Below are 10,154 nucleotides of genomic sequence, written 5' to 3'. Positions count from 1 at the left end.
ATTGTAGGATCGAAAAGAATTTAGATATCTCCACAATGGTATGATATTGTCCACTTTGGGCCTAAGCCCTCGTGGTTTTGCTCTTGGGCTCTATCCAAAAGGCCTCATGCCAATGGAGATATCTTTTCTCTTATAAACTCATGATCTTTCCCATGTGTTTTCAATATGGGACAATGTTTACAACCTTGCAACCCCAACAGTTACTTCTTAGATTCAGTGGTTGAGGCTTCTACATCTTCTTGGACTGGTGCTAAGCTACCTAGGGGTGAAATGAGGGTTGCAAATCAGAAGTTGGCAGATTCAAATGCAGCACCACAGATTGGCGTTGTAGAGGTTTCTGAAAATCAGAATGTATCAAGGATGGTTGATGTAACAAATATGAGTGTTGTTGATCCAGTAAAGTACAGAGTGGTAGGTTTGGATCGTTTGGTATCTTGCCAACTTAATCAAGTTCCAAACCTTTCAAAACAAGGGAGGGCCTTTTCTTCCTCAGCTAGCCAAAAGGAATTGCAGGGGGTTGATATGTCTAAATATGTTGTGGATGAGGATGATCCAGACTATGTTGATACTGGCCAATTGCAAAGGAGTTCTTCCTTAGCATTGGAGCCAAGTAAGGTTGTTAATGAAGCTATTCATCAAAATGTTTCTTCTAGCAATGTCCTTATGGGTGCAAGCCAACATATTACTAGAAGCAAAGCAAAGGTTCAAAAGGTTTTCTTTTCTTCCTTTTCTTAATGTTGGGAATTATATGGAATATTAGGGGAATAGGAAATGAAGCATCTTGCAGAAGAGTACATTATTTGAAAAGGTTTCATCATTTGAATTTTTTGGGAATTCTTGAGCCTTTTATTGCACTTGATGAAAATTTCATTACTAGAAGATTGGGACTTAATTATCTTGTGTCAAATTGCTCGGGAAAGATTGTTTTTTATATGATTATAATATTGGTTGTTCAGTGGTTGTGGATCATGATCAATTTCTTCATCTTAAAATTCGTTCTCAGATTTTTCCTATTAGTGTGTATGTTACTGTGGTGTGTGCAAAATGTAACAGTGTGGAAAGGAAGGTGTTATGGGAAAGACTATTGGGAGTCAAGCCATCTCTGGATGAATTTTGGTTGGTAGGGGGTGATTTCAATGTGATTTCTGGACCAAATGAGCATTCTGCACGAATTTTATCAAAACCGAGGGTTGTGAGGGAATTCAGTAATTTTTTAATGCTGGCAGGATTATTGGATGCTGGTTTTGTGGGGGATTCTTTTACATGAACTAATAATAAGGTTTGGAAAAGATTGGATAGGATTCCTTTGTCCCCTTCATGGAGTGCCAAGGATTTTGGTGTTCAGGTGGAGCATTTGAGCAGGGCAATATCTTATCACTGCCCTCTTTTGATATCGTTTCCTAGTTTTTCTCCTTGGGTGGCTTCTTTTAGATTCCAAATTATGTGGATAAAGCATTCAAATTTCCTCTTGACTGTTCGATGAAATTGGATGCTTGCTTTGGATCTAGCAAAAACTTCAGTTTAAACTTAAGCATCTGAAAGGATACTTGAAATGGTGGAATTCTGATGTCTTTGGAAATATTCATGATAAGGTTAAGTAGGCTGAAGAACAATTTTCTGAAGCTGAAAAGATGTTTAATTTAGACCCTACAGTTGAAAATAAACCAAGGATCAGGCACATTTGCTCAAAACTTTAAATATGGAGGAGATTTTCGGGAAACAAAAAGCTGTTATCAGGTGGATAGCTGAAGGAGATAGAAACACTAAGTTCTTTCATAATTTAGTGCAGAAAAGGAGGTTGGCTGCCCGAATTTCCAGAATATGGGAGAATGGAGTGTGTTTAGAGAAACTTGAGTTAATTCAAGCTTCGGGTGCTGAATTTTTTGAGAGGCTGTTGTCAGGGGAGGAGGACAATCTGTTTTCTGCAGATTTAGAGCATATTCCAAGTGTAATCATATCAGAGGAGAACTTAGGCTTGTTATCTCCACCTACTATGGAAGAAGTGAAACATGTTGTTTGGGAAGTGGGTGAGGATAGTGCTACAAGGTCGGATGGGTTTTCTGTAGCCTTTTATGTGGCTTGTTGGGAGATTATCATATTGGATGTATATAATGTTGTATTGGATTTCTTTCAAGGAGGATCTTTCCCAAAAGGAATGGCTGCTACCACTATAGTCCTTATTCCTATAAAAGATAACGTGCAACAGTGGCAGGACTTTAGTCCTATAAGCTTGTGCAATGCATCAAATAAGATTATATCAAAATTGCTAGCTAATAGGTTGAGCCTATTTTTGGATAAAATTATATCTCCTTTGCAAAGTGGATTTATTGTGAGTAGGTTGATTTCAGATAACATTCTTTTGGCTCAAGAACTTTATCATAAGCTGAATTACCATGTTAGAGGGGGGAACTTAATTTTAAAGCTCGATATGGCTAAAGCCTATGACTGTGTGCAATGGCAATGAGATTTCTTATTCAAAATAATGAGTGCTTATGGATTTTCTGATTCAGTTATTGATACTATGAGGTGATGTATTGTTGATTGTTGGTTTTCTGTTCGGATCAATGGTCATTTATTGGGTTTCTTTCACTCTAAAAGAGGTCTTAGGCAAGGGGATCCTATTTCTCCATTATTATTATGTATAATTGCGGCTGAATTTTTGTCAAGAGGCTTGGATAAATTGTTTAACAAGTTTCCCCAAATGTTTTTTTACCTCGGGTTGTGATTATAAAGTGTCCCACTAGCCTATGCAGATGATGTGATGATTCTTATGAATGGATCGATGAATTGCGTTAAAAGGGTTATGGATTTTTTGGATTCATATATGTCATGTTCAGGATAATTGATAAATGTCTCGAAAAGTTCTTTTTTCCCTTCCAAGGGCATTTCCATTGCTAGGAAAAATCAAATTTCTGGTGTGACAGGTTTTATGGAAGGTTCTGGACCTAGTATATATTTGGGAGTTCCAATTTTTTTCTTGGCAATTGAAAGTCAATTCATTTTCAGCCTTTATTAGAAAAGGTTAGGAAGAAATTGCTTGGATGGAATATATCAAGGCTATCCCATGGAGGGCGCTTGCTTTTGATTTAGAGTGTATTGTGTTCGCTACCTATCTATCTGCTATAGGTTCTTTTACCTCCCATTTCTATCCCGCACCAATTGGAAATGATATTTGCAAATTTTTTCTGGGATCTTCGGATTCTAAAGGGAAAGCTCATTGGATTTCTCAGGCTGGTATATGCAGACTGACATTGGAGGGAGGGTTGGGTGTGAGAAGATTATCGGAGGTGGCAACGGCAATATCCTTGGCAAAAGGTGGAACCGCCACCCTAGCGGCCCCCTGACCCCGGCCCCACAAGATTCCAGAGGGAGTAAATCACAGTTAATGCTGGGCAACGGCAATATCCTTGAAATTGTGGTATAGGTTTCGTGAACAAAACACCCCTTGGGTGAATTTTCTTACTAAATTATATTGTGGTGCAATTTCTCCTGTGATTGTCTCTCTAAAAGGGAATGCTTCACCTTGTTGGAGAAGAATGATAAAAATTCGTTCCATTGTAGAAAATCAAATTGGTTGGACTGTGGGTGGAGGTCGGGTAAGATTTTGGTATGATGAGTGGCTGGATAGAGGGCTTTTGTTTAAACCTTGTGTTTTGGCAGGTAATCCGGATGCTTTAGTTTCTGATTTTATAGAGGAGCAGGACTGGAATTTGAATAAGGTGAGGGTTGTTTTGCCATTTTCTGTGGCAGAAGAGGTGGCTGATGTTGCCATGAGAGGTGGAGATACTGATATGATTTGGAAGTTATCTTCGGATGGAAAGTTCTCGATGAAGTCTCGTGGAATTGTGTTAGGAGTGTTTGGCAGTCGATGGTGATGGGGGTTGCTGTTTGGAGTAAGTTGCTGATTTCTAAGATATCTATATTTGTTTGGAGATTCCTGCTGAGGGGATTACCTGTTGATTCAGTTTTGCAAAAGCATGGAGTGTGTTTAGCATCTAAATGTCAGTGTTGTGAGGTGGCAGAATTATGGGATCATCTTTTTTTTAGTGGCAACACTGCTAAGTATGTTTGGGCTTATTCTGCAAATCTGTTTTCTAAACAGTTTTCTGGATTTCCAGAGATGGAGGGTGGGAGTAGTATGGTCATATGGTGGACACGTAAGAGAGGTTATGCCTTTCTTAATTCTTTGGTTTATATGGGTTTCTCGGAATGATGCTAAACATAAGGGGATTAAAATGGATGTTCAAAAGATTATTCGAAGTATTATGCAGTATGTATGCTTTGGAGTGGTTGCTAGATTCATTAAAAGCAAGCATTGGAAAGGTTTTTCTATGGTTGCTTGTAATTTGGGGTTGCCTTTGAGGTTTGCTATTGTGAGGACATTTTCGGTGGTGCATTGGAGGAGTTTGGTATTGGGAAAGTTTTAAAGTCAATATGGATGGTTGCTCAAGAGGAAATCCGGGCATCTCTTCTTTTGGTGTTATTGTTCGTAGTCATGATGGGCAAATGATTATGGCCACGCATGGAGTAATTTGGGTGGGATCCAATGTAAAAGCTGAATTGGTTGCTATGCTTAAAAGGTTTGGAATTGTGTGTAGATGATAATTTTTTTTTCCTATTTGGGTTGAATCGGATTCTTTGGAAGCTTTGAAGATTCTTCAGTCTTCTTTTATTTGTTGGGAATTTCATAACTTGGTACTAAAAATCAGAGATTTAATTTTAAGGCATCAAGTATTTTGCTCTCACATATTTAGAGAAGCTAATTCTGCTATACATTATTTGGCAAATCGGGCATTTGATTTTTCTGAGGATAGATTGTTGCTTGGTCATGATATGGATAGGAAGCTATTTGGGATTTGTAAGGTTGATAGAATGGGTCTGCCTTATTTTAGATTTTCAAGTAGCTCTTTGGAGCTTGGATAAGGTTCTGTTTGCGGAATTTTTGGAAGCTAATGTGGAGAAGATTGGTTAAGTCCTCAATGATGGAGATGTTTAATTCTTAAAGAAGCTAACTATTCATACTATTTTCCTTTTTGGTGTTCTGGGGAAAATTTAATTGTTAAGGCTCTCTTTGATTTCATGGAGTCTGATCTGGGGCTGCTGTTAAAACCATGAGGTTGATGATTTCTTTGTGATTTATTGACTGTTGTGGAAGAGTATGGGAGAATAGGTTTGTTTAAGATCAAGAATTTCTTGGTTTTATTGATATGTAAACAAAAATCTGTGTGAATTTTCTGGTGGAACTTCGGTTTCTGTGGCACATTTTCGTACGGTGCATCTGAATTTGGTGCTGCTGGGTTTCTTATGGAGTATCTGTTTCCTGGTGATATTTATGCAGATTTGATTACAAAAGGTGCTGAGGTGATTATATTGGTGTTATTGGTATTTATTGTGTTGTGATTTAAATGTTTTGATATTAAAGTGGATTTTCTGGTACAAACTGTTTTTTGTTATGTTAAATTAGCTGAGTGGCAGACTGGCAGTGACTCGGATTTGCTGGGTTGAATTCATTGTTTTTGTGTGGTTTGGAGAAGTTATTATTTTCTTTAGCTTGGTGGTCGTTAGTTGTTTTTTATGATTTGTGTTGTGAATATCTGGTGCTTTGTGAATTTGGTGGTGTAGTAGTGCTTTAATTTGTGGCCTGAATAATGGTGCAAGCATTCATGAGGTGGATGAAAATTTTTGGTGCTTTGAGGGTTGGAGGTAATTTTGGTAAGGGTGCTTCTTGTGCTGGGAAATTTTTCTATTGAAGTCATGCTCATGAGGCTGTTGATAATTCTTGTGGCTGGGTTTGGCACTGTATGATTTGGTGTATATGAAAACAGGTCAGTTTTGTGGATGCTTGTGAATAATGGTTCTCTTGTGTATGTTCTCGGTTTCATTACTGGTTCGTTTTCGTTGGATGCCTTGTTTTTTGTGTTAATTGTGAAGATATGTTGAGTAATGCATGGGCAGATTCATATATTCTCTTTTTGAAGTTTATGATAGTTCTAGTGGCTGTTATGGGTATTTGTTATGGATTATTGGTGATTGGATGTGATATTTCTAGTGATTGTTGGCTTTGGTGCTATGGTTGATCCGTGGAAAGAGATGGAATTCTTTTGAGTGTTGAGGTTGTGTGCAAAGTATTGGAATGGTTTGTTTTTCTCTTGTATGTTTCTTTTGGAGCTCCTTTTATGCTGTTATTTTGTGAAATTTGGTGATGGAGAGAATGGTGAAATTAAGTTTAGCAGATGTTGTTGTGTGCAAGGTTTGGAATGGAGTAGTCTGTTTTGAGATCATGAGGTGCTTTGTTTGTAGAGCTTGGATTTCTATTCTTGAGAGTTCATTGTTTATTTTGGGATATAAGTCTTCAAGAAAGTGGCTGAATTTTCTTTGGTATGTTGGAGTTATTTGTTAAAGAGGTTGTAAGTTTTTTGTTTTGTGTTCTTGGAATGTAAGTATGGAGAAGAGTTGTTTTAGTTTGAATATTCATGTAGAGTCCTAGTATGAGGTTAAGTTTGGCCCTCTCATATTATGGTTCCCTTTTCATATATGAAATTTCCTTTTTTGAAAAAAAAATAATAGATAAGATAATAGTCTTTCATTCTCAATGGATATTTAGTAATGACACTGAAGAGAATATTGTTAGACCCAGTGGTTATTTTGATGTAATCAATCAAGTTGGGTTAGGTCCTGCTTGTTATTTGATCCCTGTATCTAAGTGTGCAGGAGCTTAGGAGATTAGGAAGTTGAGCGGAAGACGCAGCTAGCGAGAAGGACGGGACGAGAAGGGAGTCGACGGACTCGGTGCGTCTGGAGAACAAGAGAGCTGCAGAAGAGTACTCCGGCGGATAAGAAGAATGTGCGCGGCGTTCGAGCGACGAAAAGTCGGGATTGAAGCCTGCTCGAGGAGAAGGTCGGGAATTGAGTTCGGGTGAGTCCTATTCCAGTTGGCCGCAATCACCCAAGCTATCGGAGCATCAGAATCTAAAATGAAGTCAAAAAGAGCTGGAAAACTAGTTAGAGGCGCCTTCAACGATGTGCTGAAGGCGCCTGTGCTGCTTGTAGGATTGGAGGCGCCTCCATCACCTTGAAGGTGCCTCAGACCTGTCCGAGCCGCCTTCAAGGGCTTTAGAGGCGCCTCAGACCTAGTATACTAGCCGTTTTCGAAGCAAATAGAGTTCTATCCGGTAAAACTCCTTGGAGATGCCCTCAACCCTCTTGGAGGCGCCTTGAAAACCCAAGATAGAATTTCCAGGAGCTATATAAAGGCCCATGGAGCTTGGAAATTAATCAATCAATTCTGTAACAAATTCCTAGCAACTTGTGAGTTCTATTAGTGTAAAAAAGGCTTCTTCGCCTACAGTGAAGGAAATTTGTAATGCTCTTTTTCTTGCCTTAGATTAACAACCCCTTAGATTGTAACCAACTAAAATACCGAGTCTTTTTTTCTCTGCTTTATTTTTTATTTTATTATTGTTGTTGTATTTTTGAGTTGAAAGCACGAGGAGGGTATACTTTTATTTTTTCAAGCAATTCACCCCCTCTTGTCGACCCCGCTATACCAACATGTGATATCAGAGCCAGACACCTTAGAAGGACTGACCATCGACTGAAGCACAAAAGATTAAGACGATGACCGGTGCAAGCATTCATCTCCCAAAGTTCGACGGAGACTTCGCTACATGGAAGTGAAAAATGGAGGTATTCTTCATAACAGAGTTTGATATTCTTCTTATTATGAAAAAAAATAAAGAAGATTGCAACTGGATGATGAAGGAGCAAGTCGATTTCGTGGCTAACGGAAAGATGGAATTCTACCTGCTTAGTGTCTTGCCGTCCTAGGAGGTAAGTCGAATAGGAAGCTACGACTTCACTAAAGACCTCTGGGAAAAATTTCTAGAACTCCACGAAGGCACCTCTGAAGCCAAGTTAGCAAGACGCGACATTCTCCGGACCTAGTTAACAATTCTCCGGATGAACAACGACGAGAAGGTAGCACAGCTCCAAGCAAGAATAAAGGAGTTGATAACTCAACTGACCAATCTCGGAGAATCGGTAACGAATCGAGATTTCATCCGGTATGCGCTCAACGCCTTCCCAAGAACTTCAGAGTGGGCGTCCTTAGTAGATGCTTACTACATCTTTAAGGACATTGAAGAGTGGGCGTCCTTAGTAGACTTGATAAAAGTCTTTCATTCTCAATGAATATTTAGTCATGACACTGAAGAGAATATTGTTAGACCCAGTGGTTATTTTGATGTGATCAATCAAATTGGGTTAGGTCATGCTTGTTATTTGATCCCTGTGTCTAAGTGTGCAGGAGCTTAGGAGCTCAGGAAGCCGAGCGGAAGACGCAGCTAGCGAGAAGGACGGGACGGGAAGGAAGTCGACGGGCGAAGAACGAGAGCTGTAGAAGAGTATTCCGGTGGACGAAAAGAACGTGCGTGGCGTTCGAGCGACGAGAAATCGAGTCGGAAGCTTGCTCGAGGAGAAGTCGGGAATTGGACTTGGGTAAGTCCTATTCCGGTTGGCTGCAATCACCCAAGTTATTGGAGCATCGGAAGCTAAAATGAAGTCAAATGGAGTTGGAAAGTTAGCTGGAGGCGCCTTTAACGAAGTGCTGAAGGCGCCTGTGCTGCTTGTAGGGTTGGAGGCGCCTCCATCACCTTGAAGGCGCCTCAGACTAGTCCGAGGTGCCTTCAAGGGCTTTGGAGGCGCCTCAGACCTAGTATATTAGCCGTTTTCGAAGCAGATAGAGTTTTATCCGGTCAAACTCCTTAGAGGCGCTCTCAATCCTCTTGGAGGCGCCTTGAAGACCCGAGATAGAATTTTTCAGGAGGTATATGAAGGCCCCTAGAGTTTGGAAATTAATCAATCAACTCTGTAACAAATTCCTAGCAACTTGTGAGCTCTCTTAGTGTAAAAAAGGCTTCTCCGCCTACAGTGAAGGAGATTCGTAGTACTCTTTTTCTTGCTTTAGATTAACAACCCTTGGGTTGTAACCAAGTAAAATATCGAGTTTTTTTTTCTCTGCTTTACTTTTTATTTTATTATTATTGTTGTATTTTTGAGTTGAAAGCACAAGGAGGGTATACTTTTATTTTTTTTCAAGCAATTCACCCTTCTCTTGTCGGCTCCGCTACACCAACAAGTGATATCAGAGCCAAATCGCCTCAGAAGGACTAACCGTCGACTGAAGCACAAAAGATTAAGATGATGGTCGGTGCAAGCATTCATCCCCCGAAGTTCGACGGAGACTTCGTTACATGAAAGTGAAAAATGGAGGTATTCTTCAAAATTGAGTTTGATATTTTTCTTATTATGAAATATGGTTTTGCAACACCTAAAGATAAAGAAAGATACAACTGGATGAAGAAGGAGCGAGTCGATTTCATGGCCAACGGAAAGGTGGAATTCCACCTGCTTAGCGTCTTGCCGCTCCAGGAGGTAAGTAGAATCGGAAGCTACGACTCCACTAAAGACTTCTGTGAAAAATTCCTAGAGCTCCACGAAGGCACCTCGGAAGTCAAGTTAGCAAGGCGCGACATCCTCCGGACCTAGTTGACAAATCTTCGGATGAACAACGACGAGAAGGTAGCACAACTCCAAGCAAGAATAAAGGAGTTGATAACTCAACTGACCAATCTCGGAGAATCGGTAACGAACCGAGATTTCATCCGGTATGCGCTCAACGCCTTCCCAAGAACTTCAGAGTGGGCGTCCTTAGTAGATGCTTACTACATCTTTAAGGACTTTGAGGTAAGTACTTTAGAAAGTTTATTCTCTACTTTCGAACTTGACGAGTCTCGAATTGCAGAGCCGAAACAAATAGAGAAATCAGACATCAACATTGCCTACAAGTCGAAAAGGACGATCCTGACTTGGACGCATCGATCGACGAAACTGAAGTGACTCTTTTGGTAAGAAAGTTAAATAAATTTATCAAAACTAATAAATTTAGATCGCAGTCGAAAAAGCATCAACGCAATAGAAGGATGGTCTGATGCTACAACTGCAACGAGGAAGGGCACATCAAGAATGACTGCCCAAAACTAAAGAAAAGGGACCAGGAGAAGTCTCAAAAACTGACGTCCTCGAAGTGCAAGAGTCTGAAGGCTACATGGGATGAATCTTCATCCTCTGAGTCAAAAGTTGAAGCCTTTTCAAGA

The sequence above is a fragment of the Zingiber officinale genome, chromosome 4A (assembly GCF_018446385.1).
Source record: "Zingiber officinale cultivar Zhangliang chromosome 4A, Zo_v1.1, whole genome shotgun sequence".
In the NCBI taxonomy this organism is placed as follows: Eukaryota; Viridiplantae; Streptophyta; class Magnoliopsida; order Zingiberales; family Zingiberaceae; genus Zingiber; species Zingiber officinale.
The sequence above is the reverse complement of the archived record's forward strand: the minus strand, read 5'-3'. Positions refer to the sequence as shown.